Source organism: Macaca thibetana, chromosome 4 (assembly GCF_024542745.1).
Source record: "Macaca thibetana thibetana isolate TM-01 chromosome 4, ASM2454274v1, whole genome shotgun sequence".
NCBI classification, from domain to species: domain Eukaryota; kingdom Metazoa; phylum Chordata; class Mammalia; order Primates; family Cercopithecidae; genus Macaca; species Macaca thibetana.
The window spans coordinates 72213000-72228929 of record NC_065581.1 but is presented as its reverse complement, the minus strand read 5'-3'; positions in this window follow the sequence as shown (position 1 = coordinate 72228929).

Below are 15930 nucleotides of genomic sequence, written 5' to 3'. Positions count from 1 at the left end.
TTAGTTTTATGATGTTGTACAGTAATTTAGCCTCTTTAAGCCTTAGTTTAATTTTCTATAAAATAAGGATCATAATAGTATCCATTTCATTGGTTTGTGGTAAATATTGAGATAATTTTAAAAGTATCATAGACTTGATAGTTTATAAATAGCTGAAATTTATTTCCAATAGTTTTGTAGGCAAGAAGTCCAAGATTAGGGTACCATCATGGTCTGGTTCTGGTAAGGACCCTCTTCTGAGTTGCAGACTATTATCTTCTCATTGTCTTCTTACATGGTACCAAGAGAATAAGAGAGCTTGGGGTCTCTTTTATAAGGGTGCTAATTTCATTCATCAGAACCCCACCCACCTAATTACTTCTCTAAGGCCCCATTTTCTAATACCGTTACATTAGGGGTTAGGATCGCAACATAAATTTGGGGAGACACAAAAATATTCATTCCATTGCAGGTATCTTCATCAGAGTATCTCTGAACTGTGATATTAGCGGTTGCTCCTGGCTGTGCACCTTTCATTTCTGATTTTCCTACAAGGTTCTATGAACCAGATTCTTTTAATAAATTCCTTAAAAGTTTTTTTAGTAGGTTTCTTCTATGGTCTGAATGTGTCCCCTCTGAAACTGATGTTGAAATTTGATTTCCAATATGGCCAAATTTGATTTCCAATGTTGGGAGGTGGGGCCTAGTGGGAGGTGTTTGAATCAAAGGAGATTTTCTTTCATGGGAGACTTCATGCCATTCTTGTAATAGTGAGTTCTCACTCTTGAGCATCTGGGTTAGTTCTCACAGGAATGAATTAGTTCCCATGAGAGTGGGTTGTTATAAAGTGAGGATGCCCCTGAGTTTTGCCCCCTTGCATGTAGTTTTTTCCCCTTTGACCTTCCACCATGTGATGACGTAGAACACAAGCCCTCACTAGAAGCCAGTGCCATGCCCTTGAACTCTCCAGCCTACAGAATTGTGAGCTAAATAAACCACTTTTCTTGGTACATTATCCAGTCTCAAGTATTCTGTTTAGCAACACAAAATGGATGACAGTTTGTATTGTTTGCAATTAATAGCCCTGACTGATAAAGCTGTAGAAAACTTTCGTCAAATGAAAGCTTACCTAGAATATGGAATGTGTAAAACAAATAAGCATTTTTAAAAATGAGGAAATCCAAGAACAGGCAAGCTGATCAACTTACTTATGGAATTGCAACCAGTAGGAGTGACTTTTATGGTGATTTGGGGGGAAGAAGATTTGATGGTCTGGAGTAACGGAAGCTGCTCAGGTTCATTGGGCCATATCACTTTGGCCATGAGTGACTGAGGCAGCTGTTTTCTCATGGAAGTTGAAGAAAGAATAAACTTCTTTCTTATTACTTCTTGAGTTTTCCTGGCGAAGGCCTGGTAGTCTGCTATGTGGACTTTTCACTAGCGTATTCTGTAGGCTTCCCATATGGGACCACCCCTTTGTGAAAAGCACAGGGGGTGGAAGTGGTGAGGTGTGGTTGGGAGCTGATGCTGCAGTTTGTTTTAGTCAGCCTTCCCAACTAGGTCATACAAATAGAAAACATGCTCTCATGCTCTTAAAGATAGAGAATGGCTTCAGGCTGCAGAATTTAATGAGACAATTTAGGTGCCAGGCCAGTCACAGCTTTTGGAAGGAGAGTATACATGGACTAGGTCTTCTACACTACAGATTGCTTGATAATTACAATGTGTAACTGGTTGCATTCTATACCACAGAGCAAGAAGATCTCTTTTTGCCAAATGTCCAGAAGGGTTCACCCAAAGTCATGACAGGTGTTTTTATTTCACTTGCAGACTTCTTTGAAAAGCTCTTGGCATGAATAAGTATTTGGCATGGAAGTTTAACCTGAAGGGAGTTCCAAGTTGCAGAAAGCCTTTCCTTTGGCTAATAAAATTCCTCTACCTCTTTCATTACCAATATCTTCCCTCTGCTTCCAGGAATATTTTATTGTGAGAGGTCTCAAACTGGATCACACTAACATCTGCATACTGAAAGCTTGATTCTATACTTTTGAAGATTTTAGAGGTAGATAACATATATCCTCTTTTGCTACTTCCATATTAAATCTGTGCCTTATCTCAGATTCTGGGGCCTCACTGTCCTTGGTGGGTCCACAGACACATTTCTGTAGAATAGAAACACTGATAAAATTTGCTTATCATATGATCTTTTGTGGGTTAGTTTTTGTGTTTCATATAAATCTCTTCCTTATCTGTTTGGTCACTGTTCCTTTCCTGACCATTTATTTCCTTTGTTTCCAGCTTTTTTTCCCATTTTGTTTTGCCATCTGCATCATTGCCGTTCTTCAGAGTAGTGGGAAGGAAATGTATTCATGTTGTCCTCTTTTTTGATTATGATTTTCACAGTTCTACTAAATACAAGCACAAATACAAGATAAGATCCTTCATAGAAGTGTTCAATGCCATGGGCAGCACAATTCTGTCATGTCTACTTGCATCTGATGGGAGTTCACTGCTTGGTGATGATGTTTCTCAGGGTAGAGGGGACTTTTTGAGGGGCATCCCCTGTCTCAAGAAAGACTTTAACCTACTTCATTCCACATAGATTCTTTGCCAATGGGAATTTTATAACCTCTTCTAGTGTCTAATGATGTCTCATGAATTTCTGCCTTCTGTTCAGACATGTATATAGATGGTATAAACTGAAAAGGTGTCAGCTCCTGTTGTCTCTTCATTTCAAAGGATAGTTTGATGCTGAGATAGACTGGGAATTTCAGATTAAGCTCCAGGTCAGATTGCAGAGGTTGGGTTGTAAAGAAATCCTCAGGCTTTCTTTGAGCAAATTGTTCTGAATTTTAATATTGTCAGGATGGCCTTAGAACTTGCCAGCTTACAGAGGCTTTTTATGCTGGGTGTGCAAAGACCGGAATTTTCCTCGTGGAACTTGGCCTCAGTGAATATCCCCAAGGCCAGGATATAATTTGCATAATTTCTGGGGGTGGAAACAATACCTTCCTTTCCCCAAAATCACTTTGGTATTAGATCATCATGAACATACATTTTCTCCCTATAATCAGGGAAAGGAGAGCAACTAACTAAATTAAATGGAGAGCTATTCTCCATTTAATAGTTATTGATAAGCATAATTAATGGAATCAAACTGTGTATATAACTGACATGTAACTCTTACTGTGCATGAGCAGAAAAGCCATTGTATGTAGGGCCAAATCCAGGCAAATTCTGAGATAACAAAATATAAAGTTTTATATTTTAAATCTCTTTATCTGGGACCTCTCCTATCTTCATTAATATTCTCTAATACTAATTCATATACCCCACATGCACCCAACACTCTTATGTGTCCTTCGTACTTTCCCTTTTAAAAACTTTCACTCAAGAAAAGGTAAAAATGCATTCACACTATTCAGCACTACCAGCACTATTCACACCAAGCAGAGCTGAATACAATCAATTATAAAACTCTCTGTGGAATATTAATGAATTTATAGTGTGAGAGATGTAGTTCTGTATGGTGGATTTTACTCCATGGAAACTATACCACAGAGAAAATCGGACTATGATATTTGACCTGAAGTCAACCTAATTATTTTGAATAGTTCTTATGGAATGATAAGACAAAACGTTTGGTGTAGAGGTTGTCCTGGAAAAATTAAGACACAAGATCATTGCACACTGGTGAGATCACCCATCATATCTTCATAAATTCTGTTTTGCTGTAGTAATTTTAGGACTAAATCTGGCCTAACACGACCTTTTCATTTTTTTGTTAGCCATTAGTTAACAGTAGACTAATGTAGACTATTAATATAAACTCGGTCGACCATAAGTTATGTTGATGGGAAAACTAGCACATATTAAAAATTCTTAGAAGTCACTTTCACTTCAGTAGTACACATAATATAGACCTTGTGTAACTGGATTTCAGGATATGATTATTGAATTTATTTGGAAATCATTTCCAACAAATATAAAAACCACCAGTTCTCTATAATTTTTTAATGGGGCTGCCTTCCAACATGGAGGAGTTAGGTTAGTATTCACTTCTAGCCTGGAGCAAATTGCAAGTTTTCTCAAGTATTTATATAAATGACCCTTTACCAGACTATTCTAGAAAAATACATGATAAAATAAGCCTGTTTGAAATGCAGCATTTTCAAAATTCTAAATTTGAGGCAAGAACTCTTGATCCTAATTTAAATAATTTGTATATGTTTTTCATACCTTTTGTTCCTCACTAACATTTAATCCCACTTTAAATTATGGAATAGTTTTTTTTTCTTCTTAGGGAGAAAAATCTATGTTCACATAAGGAATAGATATATAAAAGCTATCATTGAATAGACTACTTTAGTATGTTATCCTGGAAGGTAAGGAATACAAATCTTCCATGCCTTTCACAGTCGTTGGCCCAGGGTAGATACTCAGTAAATATCAGTTTAATAAACAGAAGTGAAAAAAAAATGAATGACCAATTTGAATGATAGACTCAAATATTTTCCTTTGAAAAGCATCACACATTTGTGATTTAAAATGACATCTGCCTAAAAGTCCTCCATGGACTATCTTCTAACATCTTCTAAAACAGTTAAAAAAATAAATATGTAGTGAAAATGAAAACAGTCTAAATGTAATTCTTGTAGACAACCTACTGTACAGTCTTGGAGAAACTCCAAAGACCAATATTACCAATGTCTGGATTGAAACAATACAACTATTATCCTAGACTAAATGTGTTTTGCCACATCAAATTTTACCTACATGAAATAATGGAAGATATCTACCTCAATTACTAATCTCTGATTTAGACCTGGGGCAAATCAGCTAGAGAACTAGAAAAATAAGTCTTCTACTCATACTCATGGAGGAGGTCAAAATTCTCCCATTTTTTTCTCTATATTAAAATAAAGTGAGCTCATCAAGATAATATATATATACCTAGGAGATGTCAACTCTTCAGAAGACTATCAGAAAACCTGTTGACCAATCAGAACTAAATTTATTAGACCTGATGCCATAAAGCAGAAGCCCACCTTGATCATCTTAGAAGTGTCATAGAAGAGGCACATCACAGGAGGATTTTTATAAAGGTTATCCAGACTTAAGTGGCTTAAGGTTGGTATTTCAAGGTGGAAACATGTTAGAATTGAGCAAAGTTCATAACATAATAGTTTAGGATTGACAATTACAATGGTGTGAGGATCTTGAATGATTCCTAATAAGTAAAATATTTCCTGGGCAAGCTGCTTCGATTTTTTTTTTTTTTATGAACTTGCTTTCAGGAATTTCCTAAAGCAATAAATGAAATTATGTATTTGTTGACACCCTTATCTTCCTTTAATAATGTCCTAGCATAAATAGTTAAGTCATGTTGACACAGGTGTCCTGACTTCCTAGTCAGGACAGCTTCACTATCCAATACCAACCTTTGGATAGTGAAGCTCTGTGGATGCAAGTGTTTTCAACTCTCACCAGTTAGGAAGTAGGGAGAAACTGAGGTGATCATTGCATCCTAGAACATTTAAAGCAGAGGTAAATAGTCTGAAAATAGGAAGAGTCCTGATTTCAGGAAATGCCGTGGATTGTAAATTGTGCACAATCTCTTAGGATTATCAGACACTTAAGAGGTGGAATTTGAAGACAATCTCACCTAAATTTAGCTGAACCACATGAAGACCTGGAAGACACTGGGAATTAAATTAGAAACTGCACATGTTAACCTGCAGTAAGCCTCAAATGGAATTTTGACTGGCATCCAGCCGAAGAATGAGCAGGGCCAATGACCTGCTATTTCCCTAGTCTTTTGGAAATACCACATCTTTATAGGGATCCTCTTATTTGAAGATAAGTACACAGAACAAAACTTACACAGGGCCAATACAAATACAATTGGGAATGGAAGAAAAAAATCATGTGTAGGCTCATGGAAGGGCATGTTGCTCAAAATGATTTATCTTGGAAATCACAGAAAAGTTTATAAGCTATTTGGTGTTCTTGCTAGGGTGCACAATGACCTGACCACCCTGAAAAAGGAGCAGAAAATTATAGGCATTGAAGAACTCAGATAAAATGAAAAAGGCATAAAATAAAGAGATGAGAAGATAAGATACAGGGGAGCAAGAAGAAAATAATTAAGTTAACAGTTTAATAGCACATTCTTTTACAGGTTCCTTGTTGAAGAATAAACAGTTTTGAATTGTGTTGCAGGATTTGTGACTTTAGAAGCAATTTTTCTTTTAAACATGCTACAGCAGAGACAAAGAACTGCTGTTCAAACACTGGAACTAACAGTTTTTTGGTAACAGTTTTTGGTACTGGTGGAAACAAGAATACATCTTTGGGGAAGAAAATTAAAAATTCAAAAATTACATTTGTTTGGTTTATGAATTACCACAATCACATTAAAATCACACTTCATAATTCTTAACTTTTGGAAAAGCATTTAGAAGTCTACAGTGCATATGGCTAAAAACAGGCCTTTATAGTAAATGAATTTAATAGTAGTATAGTCCTTATTTCTATGCACTGAATCGTGGAAAAACAACAAAAATAATTTCATTATATCAGAAAATAGTTATAAAATAGATCTTAGTTTAGCTCATCAGGTCACAAGTACTGTGTATCCTCTAACCTCTCTGACCAGCAAAGAGAATATATGTAGAACACAGTATTGGAATAAAAAATTAAAAATTTCCTTATAAATAGATGAGTGGGTTCATAATTTTATTTTAATCAAAACTGACTTTCTTTTTGAAAGGAGAATCACATTTGTGGTTACAGATTTTTTTCTCTCTCTCAAAATGACAATGCTATATCCTTTAATTTAGATATGTGTAAGACATTCTATAACTAGATTTCAGCAGAGTAATTGAATTGGAAAAAACTAGTTAATTCAAAGTTAGATATAAATAACTTCATAAAGCTGGTTACAAAATTTAATAGAAATTTCCTGGATAAGAGTGAAATGAAGCTGCCCTGAAGAACATCCCTACTCCAATTCATAATGAACCGAAAGAAAATAAGAAAGTACAAATCAGCACCCCCACATCTTTCCCCTCCAACAAATAAAAAAGTCCACAGCAGCAATTAAAACCAGAATGGGACAAAACCCAGTGCTTCAAAGAATTATAGCTAAGGAAAGAAACATGACTGTGGAATGGTAAGCCTCTTAAACCCAACCTACTCCTCAGGAGCCCTAGTGACAAATAGAAAAATTCCTGAGAATTTTGTCTTACATTCCCCCATCTGGAGAGAAGCGACCTGAATCGTGACCTTATATTTGCCCTGACTGGAGTTAGGGGAAGTCGCCATGTTGGAAATTAATGATTCAGGTACAATGAACAAGGGCTGCCCCTCCCTGAGAGAAGTAAAAACTTCAGAACTAACAATGAATTTGGGGCCTGATCCAAAATATGAAAGCATATCTCAGAGAACAATACTTTGCCATGTGGAGTGAAACTGATGCAAGAACTTCAAAGCCCAGATCCTTTTAACAAAGATTACTCAACATTGTAACTGAAGTCTCTTCCTCCCTCTACTGCCCTGCTCTCAAGCCACTGGGGAAGAGAATGAAAGATCCTGTGTGAAGCCAAAGGAAAAATCCTCAGCTAATACTGCCACATTTGGCAACAATGAAAAAAAAAAATCAATGCTTTCATTGTGTTTAAGGTTTATCAGTGCTAATAAAAGATCATCTTCTAGGAACTTAGAATTGTAAGACAATAGAGCACATTGAACAATTTTTGTTATTGCTCAGAAAGCATCACGGACTATGTATATTTCTGAAAATACAAAAACGTAGAAGAAACAAATCATGGTAATGCCATTCTCCATTTAAATGATGATCATAGACCTATTATCAAACACATTAACAACATTGTAAAACAAACAAATACGTTAAAAAAAAATTTTGTGGCCGGGCGCAGTGGCTCAAGCCTGTAATCCCAGCACTTTGGGAGGCCGAGATGGGCGGATCACGAGGTCAGGAGATCGAGACCATCCTGGCTAACACGGTGAAACCCCGTCTCTACTAAAAATACAAAAAAACTAGCCGGGTGAGGTGGCGGGCGTCTGTAGTCCCAGCTACTTGGGAGGCTGAGGCAGGAGAATGGCGTGAACCCGGGAGGTGGAGCTTGCAGTGAGCTGAGATCCGGCCACTGCACTCCAGCCTGGGTGACAGAGCAAGACTCCGTCTCAAAAAAAAAAAAAAAAAAAAAAAAAAAAAAAAAAAAAAAAAAAAAAAATTTGTGACACCATGTAATTTTCCAATGAATAAGGCTTAAAAATTTAAGTGTTAACAAGGCCCAGAGTAGTGTTTTGTAAACCAAGGGTCTTATACAATTAAATAATTATTTGATCCTAGTGGCTCAAAATTAGTATTTTTAAAAATTATAAAATAAAATGGAACAGAATAAAAGTATCGTTTACCCTTAAACAACTTGTGTGTTAGGGCTGTTGACCTCCCTGAGAAATAGAAAATCCCTGTGTAACTTCTGACTCACCAAAAGCTTACCCACAAATAGCCTACTGTTGACCAGAAGCCTTACTGGTAACACAGAAAGGTGATTAATGTATATTTTGTATGTTATATATATTATACACTGTATTCTTACAATAAGCTAGAGAAGAGAAATGTTATTTAGAAAATCATAACGAAGAGAACAACACTTGTTGTTCAAGGCTCCACTGAATATCAATGCATTTTGTAAAGGTAAGTGTTTTTTTGTAAAACTGTTATTTAATTTTTGTGTGTGTATGTGTTCACAGAGTTGTGAGGTAAAATGCATTTCTTTCTGGGGATTATACAAAAGAATTTTTAAGGCCACCAGTCTACAAACTAAAGATTACATTTCAGATGCATGAAGAACATCTTATATCTTACATTAGAGAAAACAAAACACAAGAGAGAAAATCTTTTACAATAAATGGCAGAGCATACCAAAATCTAATCTTCACTAGTCAGCAAATCAATTCTGTTTAGGTAATTAGACTAGAAAAATTCAGTTTTTTTAAATCATCTTAAAGTGAGGCTCCCTCCAACATTCCTTTTAATTAAAAAAGTATCATTAAGCCCTAGAGACCACTTACATTCTTGTCCTAATTCCCACCTATTCCAAAAGATTACTTTTTTTAAAACTCAAGATTTATGAATTTTACTCTACAATTTTCTTACTAAATACTTGCAATTTCTAATTCTAAATTGATTTTATAGACAATATTAAATGTGAAAAGGCTATTCATTAAAATTTCACAGATATAGCCATCTCTGTACACAAAAGCAAATTCATAGCTTTAAATCATATATTAAATATAGAATAGGAGAAACAAAAAGCAGATAGGAGACAGGACTAACATGCAGCTCCCACTTTCATGGAAAGAACAGCATCTAAAGACTCACCTTGTGAACATTTACTTCAAGAACAACTGCAGGAACATACCAGGAAAATAGAAAGATTTCACAGATCCTTTGAAAGAAGCAGCTTGCTGCTGTGAACACTGTGAGAGAGCCAAAAACCTGTGAGTTCCCAACGTATGAGAGGGGAAAAAGCCTCCAAACACACATTCCCACTGGAGAACCTGAAAATCCAGGTCACTGGAGAAGGATTTAACCTTACCTATAGCTGGCATGGATTTAGGGGGCTGAACAACATATAAAAGTACAGGAAGCAATGGGAAGGGCCCTGTAGGCACTCCCAGTTCTCAGCTCAAGCGCAGGGAAGCCATTATTGGCCTTATCTCACAGAGGTCCTTGGGGAAGAGAAGGCAGTCAGAGGAATTTGGGAGGGTCCACAAGGTGAAGGAAGCTCCTAGCTAAAGTTTGTAATAATTTCAACTGAGCATGAACTTTCCTGAGCAGTATCCAGTATTGGTAGGGAGGAGGGGTGAACAGGAAGTACAGATATGAGTGCAGAAGCCACAGCCAAAGGTGTGGGCAGGGAGGGAGGGGCAAGGTCTGAGAGCCCTGCTTGCTTTCTCAGCAGGGAGGCTTATAGCCTGGGGCAAGGTCTCAGCCCTGCTTGAAGGCTGCCTGGATATAAACTCAGCATGATTAGGGAGGCATGGCAGGAGTGAGACTAGCCTTGCTGGCTGTGTGTGAGCTGGGGGAGGCCTGTCACTGCTGGCTTTCCTTCACTTCCCTATGACACAGTAGAGGCAGCCATAACCCCCATTGGCCTGGGAACCAACCCCAACCCCCTACACTGGTCACAGTTTGTCCCACCCAGGAGAGTCTGGGCTCGGGCCCACCTAATCCTGCCCCTACCTGATGGTTTTTTTCTACCACTTGGTAGCTGAAGACAAAAGGCATAATGTCTTGGGAGGTCTGTGGCCCTGCCCATCACCTGAGAAACTAGAGTACTCATCCTGGCCAATGTAGGACAAGATTATATCCCCCTTCTACTATGTCTGGAATTGGTGGGTTCTTGGTGTCTCTAACTTCAAGAATGAAGCTGCAGACCCTCGCGGTGAGTGTTACAGTTCTTAAAGATGGTGTGTTTGCAGTTTATTACTTCTGGTGGTTTTGTGGTCTTGCTGGCTTCAGGAGTGATGCTGCAGACCTTCACAGTGAGTGTTACAGCTCTTAAAGGCAGCATGTCTGGAGTTGTTCATTCCTTCCAGTGGGTTCATGGTCTCACTGACCTCAGGAGTGAAGCTGTAGACCTTCGTGGTGAGTGTTACAGTTCATAAAGGTGGTGCGTCCGGAGTTGTTCATTCCTCCTGGTGGGTTCTTAGTCTCACTGGCTTCAGGAGTGACGCGGCATACCTTCACAGTGAGTGTTACAGCTCATAAAGGCAGCGTGGACCCAAAGAGTAAGCAGCAGCAAGATTTATTGTGAGGAGCGAAACAACAAAGCTTCCACAGCAGGGAAGGGGACCTGAACAGGTTGCCACTGCTGTTTCAGGCAGCCTGGTTTTATTCCCTTATCTGACCCCACCCACATCCTGCTGATTAGTCCATTTTACAGAGAGCTGATTGGTCTGTTTTGACAGGGTGCTGATTGGTGCGTTTACAAACCTTGAGCTAGACACAGAGTGCTGATTGGTGCATTAACAATCCTCTAGCTAGACATAAAAATTTTCCAAGTCCCCACTCAACTCAGGCACCCAGCTGGTTTCACCTAGTGGATCCTGCACTGGGGGCCACGGGTGGAGCTGCCCACTAGTCCCATGCCTCGTGCCCGTACTCCTCAGCCCTTGGGTGGTTGATGGGATTGGGTGCTGTGGAACAGGGAGTGGTGCCCGTCGGTGAGCCTCCGGCCATGCGGGAGCCCAAGAGGGGGGCCTCAGGCATGGCAGGCTGCAGGTCCCAAGCCCTTCCCAGTGGGGAGGTGGCTGAGGACTGGCGAGATTCGAGCGTGGCATGGGCAGGCTGGCAGTGCTGGGGGGCCCGGTGCACCCTCTGCAGCTGCTGACCCAGGTGCTAAGTCCCTCACTGCCTGGGCTGGCGGGACAGTCTGAGTGCAGGCCCCGCTGAGCCCACGCTCACCTGGAGCTTGCGTTGACCTGTGAGTGCCATGAGCAGCCCTGGTTCCCACCTGTACCTCTCTCTCCACACCTCCCCACAAGCAGAGGGAGCTGCTCTGGCCTCGGCCAGCCCAGAGAGAGGCTCCCACAGTGCAGCGGCAGGCTGAAGGGCTCCTCAACTGCAGCCAGAGTGGGTGCCGAGGCTGATGAGGTGCCGAGAATGAGCGAGGGCTGCCAGCATGCTGTCACCTCTCACTACTACTGCAGCTGCAACTCTCTTGAAAGTGCCACCTCCTGGCTGGAGGCCAACCAATTCAAGCCATTACAGCAACTTAGAACAGAACAACACTGCTCCAATGAAGGAGAAAACAATAGCTAATTCCACTACCTGCAACACCCTGGCTAACCAGAGGTCTTCAGTCTGTCTACATGACAGCTTAGCTGTTAGCAAAACCATCAGAAAAACAGTTTACTAAACAAAAGTATAACCAAAGACTCCCACAGAGTCCACTTCACTCCCCTGCCACCTCAAATGGAGCAGGTACTGATAACCATGACTGGGAGACCTGAAGATGAATCACATCACAGGACTTTTTGCCAACGTTTCCCAGCACCAGCCTGGAGCTTGGTGTCCCTGCTGGGTGGCTAGACCAAGAACAATAACAATCACTGCAGTCTGCCTCTCAGGAAGCCCTATCCTTAGAGGAAGAGGGAGAGCAACACATCCAGGATCAGTCTGTGAGACAAAAGAATCTGAACAGCAGCCCTTGAGTTTCAGATCTTTCCAGTGATGCAGTCTACTCAAATGAGAAGGAAACAGAAAAGTAATTCTGGTAATATGACAAAACAAGGTTCTATACCTACAAGATCACACTAACTCTCCAGCAATGAATCCAAACCAAAAAGAAATCTCCGAATTACCCAAAAAAAGAATTCAGAAGGTTGATTATTAAGCTACTTAAGAAGGCAGCAGAGAAAGGTGATAACCAACTTAAATAATTTAAAAAACACTACAGGATATGGATGAAAAAGTCTCCAGAGAAGTAGATATAAAGAAAAGATGATCACAAGTTCTAGAAAGGAAAGACACACTTAGAGAAATGCAAAATACACTGGAAAGCTTCAATAGAATTGAACAAGTGGAAGAAAGAAAGAGCTTGAGGTTAAATCTTTTGACTTAACCCAATCTGACAAAGAAAAAATATTTAAAAAGTGAACAACGCCTCCAAGAAATTTGGGATCATGTTAAATGACCAAACATAAGAATAATTGGTGTTTCTGAGATAAAGGAGAAATCTAAACATTTGGAAAACTTACTTGAGGGAATAATCAAGGAAAACTTCCCCAGCCTTGCTAGAGATCTAGACATCCAAATACACAAAGCTCAAAGAGCACCAGGAAATTCATTATATAAAGATCATCACCTAGGCACATAGCCATCCAATTATCTAAAGTCAAGATGAAAGAAAGAATCTTAAGAGCTGTGAGGTAAAAGCATCAGGTAACCTATGAAGGAAAACTTATCAGATGAACAGTGGATTTCTCAGCAGAAACCCTGCAAGCCAGAAGGGAATGGGGCCATATCTTTAGCCTCCTTAAACAAAATAATTATCAGCTAAAAATTTTGTATATAGCAAAAGTAAGCTTCATAATGAAGGAGAGATGGTATTTTTCAGACAAGCAAATGCTGAGAGATTTGCCACCACCAAGCCAGCACTACAAGAAATGCTAAAAGGGGTCCTGAGTCTTGAAATAAAATCTTGAAATACACCTAAATAGAAGCTCCTTAAAGCATAAATCTCACAGGATCTATAAAACAATAACACAATGAAAAAAAACCCAAGGTATTCAGGCAACAACTAGTATGATAAATAGAACAGTACCTAACATCTCAATACTTACGTTGAATGTAAATGGCCTAAATGCTCCACTTAAAAGATACAGAATGGCAGAATGGATAAAAATCCATGACCCAAGTATCTGCTGTCTTCAAGAGACTCACCTAACACATAAGGGCTCACATAAACTTAAGGTAAAGGCGTGGAAAAACTATTCCTTGCAAATGGAAAACAAAAGTGAGCCAGAATAGTTATTCTTAGATCAAACAAAACAGACCTTAAAGGAACAGTTGAAAAAGACAAAGAGGGGCATTATATAACAATAAAAGGATTAGTCCAACAGTAAATTATCACAATTCTAAATATACATGTGCCTAACACTGGAGCTCCCAAATTTATAAAACATTATTACTAGATCTAAGAAATGAGATAGACAGCAATGCAATAGTAGTGCGGGATTCAATACTCTACTGATAGCACTAGACAGGCCATCAAGAAAGAAAGTCAACAAAGAAACAATGGACTTAAACTATATTCTAGAAAAAATAGACTTAACAGATATTTATAGAACATTCTACCCAGCAACTGCAGAACATACATTCTTTTCATCAGCATATGGAACATTCTTTAAGATAGACCATATAATAGGTCACAAAACAAGTCTAAATAAATTTAAGAAAATTGAAATTCTATCAAGTACTCTCTCAGACCACAGTGGAATAAAATTGGAAATCAATTCCAAAAAGAACCCTAAAAACTATGCAAATACATGGAAATTAAATAATCTGCTACTGAAAGATCTCTAGGTTAACAATGAAATTAAGATGAAAATTAAACAATTAGTTGAACTGAAAGATAATAGTGACAAAACCTATCAGAACCTCTGGAATACAGCAAAAGTGGTGCTAAGAGGAAAGTTTATAGCATTAAATGCCTGCATTGAAAGTCTGAAAGAGTACAAGTGGACAATCTAAGGTCACATCTCAAGGAACTAGAGAATCAAGAACAAATAAAACCCAAACCCAGCAGAGGAAAAGAAATAAAAAAGATCAGAGCAGGAATAAGTGAAATTGAAACAAGAAAAACAATACAAAAGATAAATGAAACAGAAAGCTGGTTCTTGGAAAAGATAGGAGCAATATTGATAGACCATTAGTGAGATTAATGGAGAAGAGAGAAGACCCAAATAAACTTAACTAGAAATGAAATGGAAAGTATAACAACTGATACCACAGAAATACAAAAGATTATTCAAGGTTACTATGAACAGCTTTACACACACAAACTAGAAAACCTAGAAGAGATGGATAAATTCCTGGAAATATACAACCCTCCTATATTAAACCAGAAAGAAATAGAAACTGAACAGACAGACCAATAACAAGTAGCAAGATTGAAACAGTATTAAAAATATTGCCAACAAAAAAAGTCCAGGACCAGATAGATCCACAGCTAAATTTTATCAGATATTCAAAGAAAATTGGTACCAGTCCTACTGAAGCTATTCCAAAAGATAGAGGAGGAGGGAATCCTCCCTCAATCATTTTATGAAGCCAATATCACCCTAATAACAAAACCAGGCAGGGACATAACAAAATACCGAAAACTATAGACCAGTATCCCTGATGAACATAGATGCAAAAATCCTCAACTAGCTAACCAAATGCAACAGCATAGCAAAAAGATAATCCACTGTGATCAAGTGGGTTTCATATTAAGGATGCAGGTTTGGTTTAACATATGCAAGCTAATATCACAAGTCAATAAATGTGATATACCACATAAAGAAAAGTAAAAACAAAAATAATATGATTATCTCAATAGACGCAGAAAAAGTATTTAACAAAATCCAACATCCTTTTATGAATAAAACCCTCAGCAAAATCAGCATAGAAGGGACATATCTTAAAATAATAAAAGTCAGTTATGACAAACCCAGAGCCAACTTTATACTGAATGGGGAAAAGTTGAAAGCATTTCCCTTGAGAACTGGAACAAGACAAGGATGCCCACTTTTGCCACTTCTATTCAAAATAGTACCAGAAGTCCTCTCCAGAGCAATCAGACAGGAGAAAGAAATAAAGGGCATCCAAATTGATAAAGAAGTCAAACTGTCACGTTTTGCTGATGATATGATCACCTACCTAGAAAACCCTAAAGACTTATCCAAAAAGCTCCAAGAACTGGTAAATGAATTCAGCAAAGTTTCAGGATACACAATCGTTGTACACAAATCCATAGTTCTGCTATACACCAAAATTGCCAAGCTGAGAATCAAATTAATAACTCAACCCCTTTTACAATAGATGTAAAAGCAAATAAAATACTTAGGAATATACCTAACCAAGGATGTAAAAGACCTCTACAAGGAAAATTACAAAACATTGCTGAAAGAATTCATAAACAACACACACAAATGAAAACACACACAAATGATGTGTTTTCATGGATAGTATCAGTATTGTGAAAATGACCATACTGCCAAAAGCAGTCTACAAATTCAATGCAATTCCCACCAAAATACCACCATCACTCTTCACAGAACTAGAAAAAACAATCCTAAAATTCATATGGAACCAAAAACGAGTATAGCCAAAGTAAGACTAGGCAAAAAGAACAAATCTGGAGGAATCAC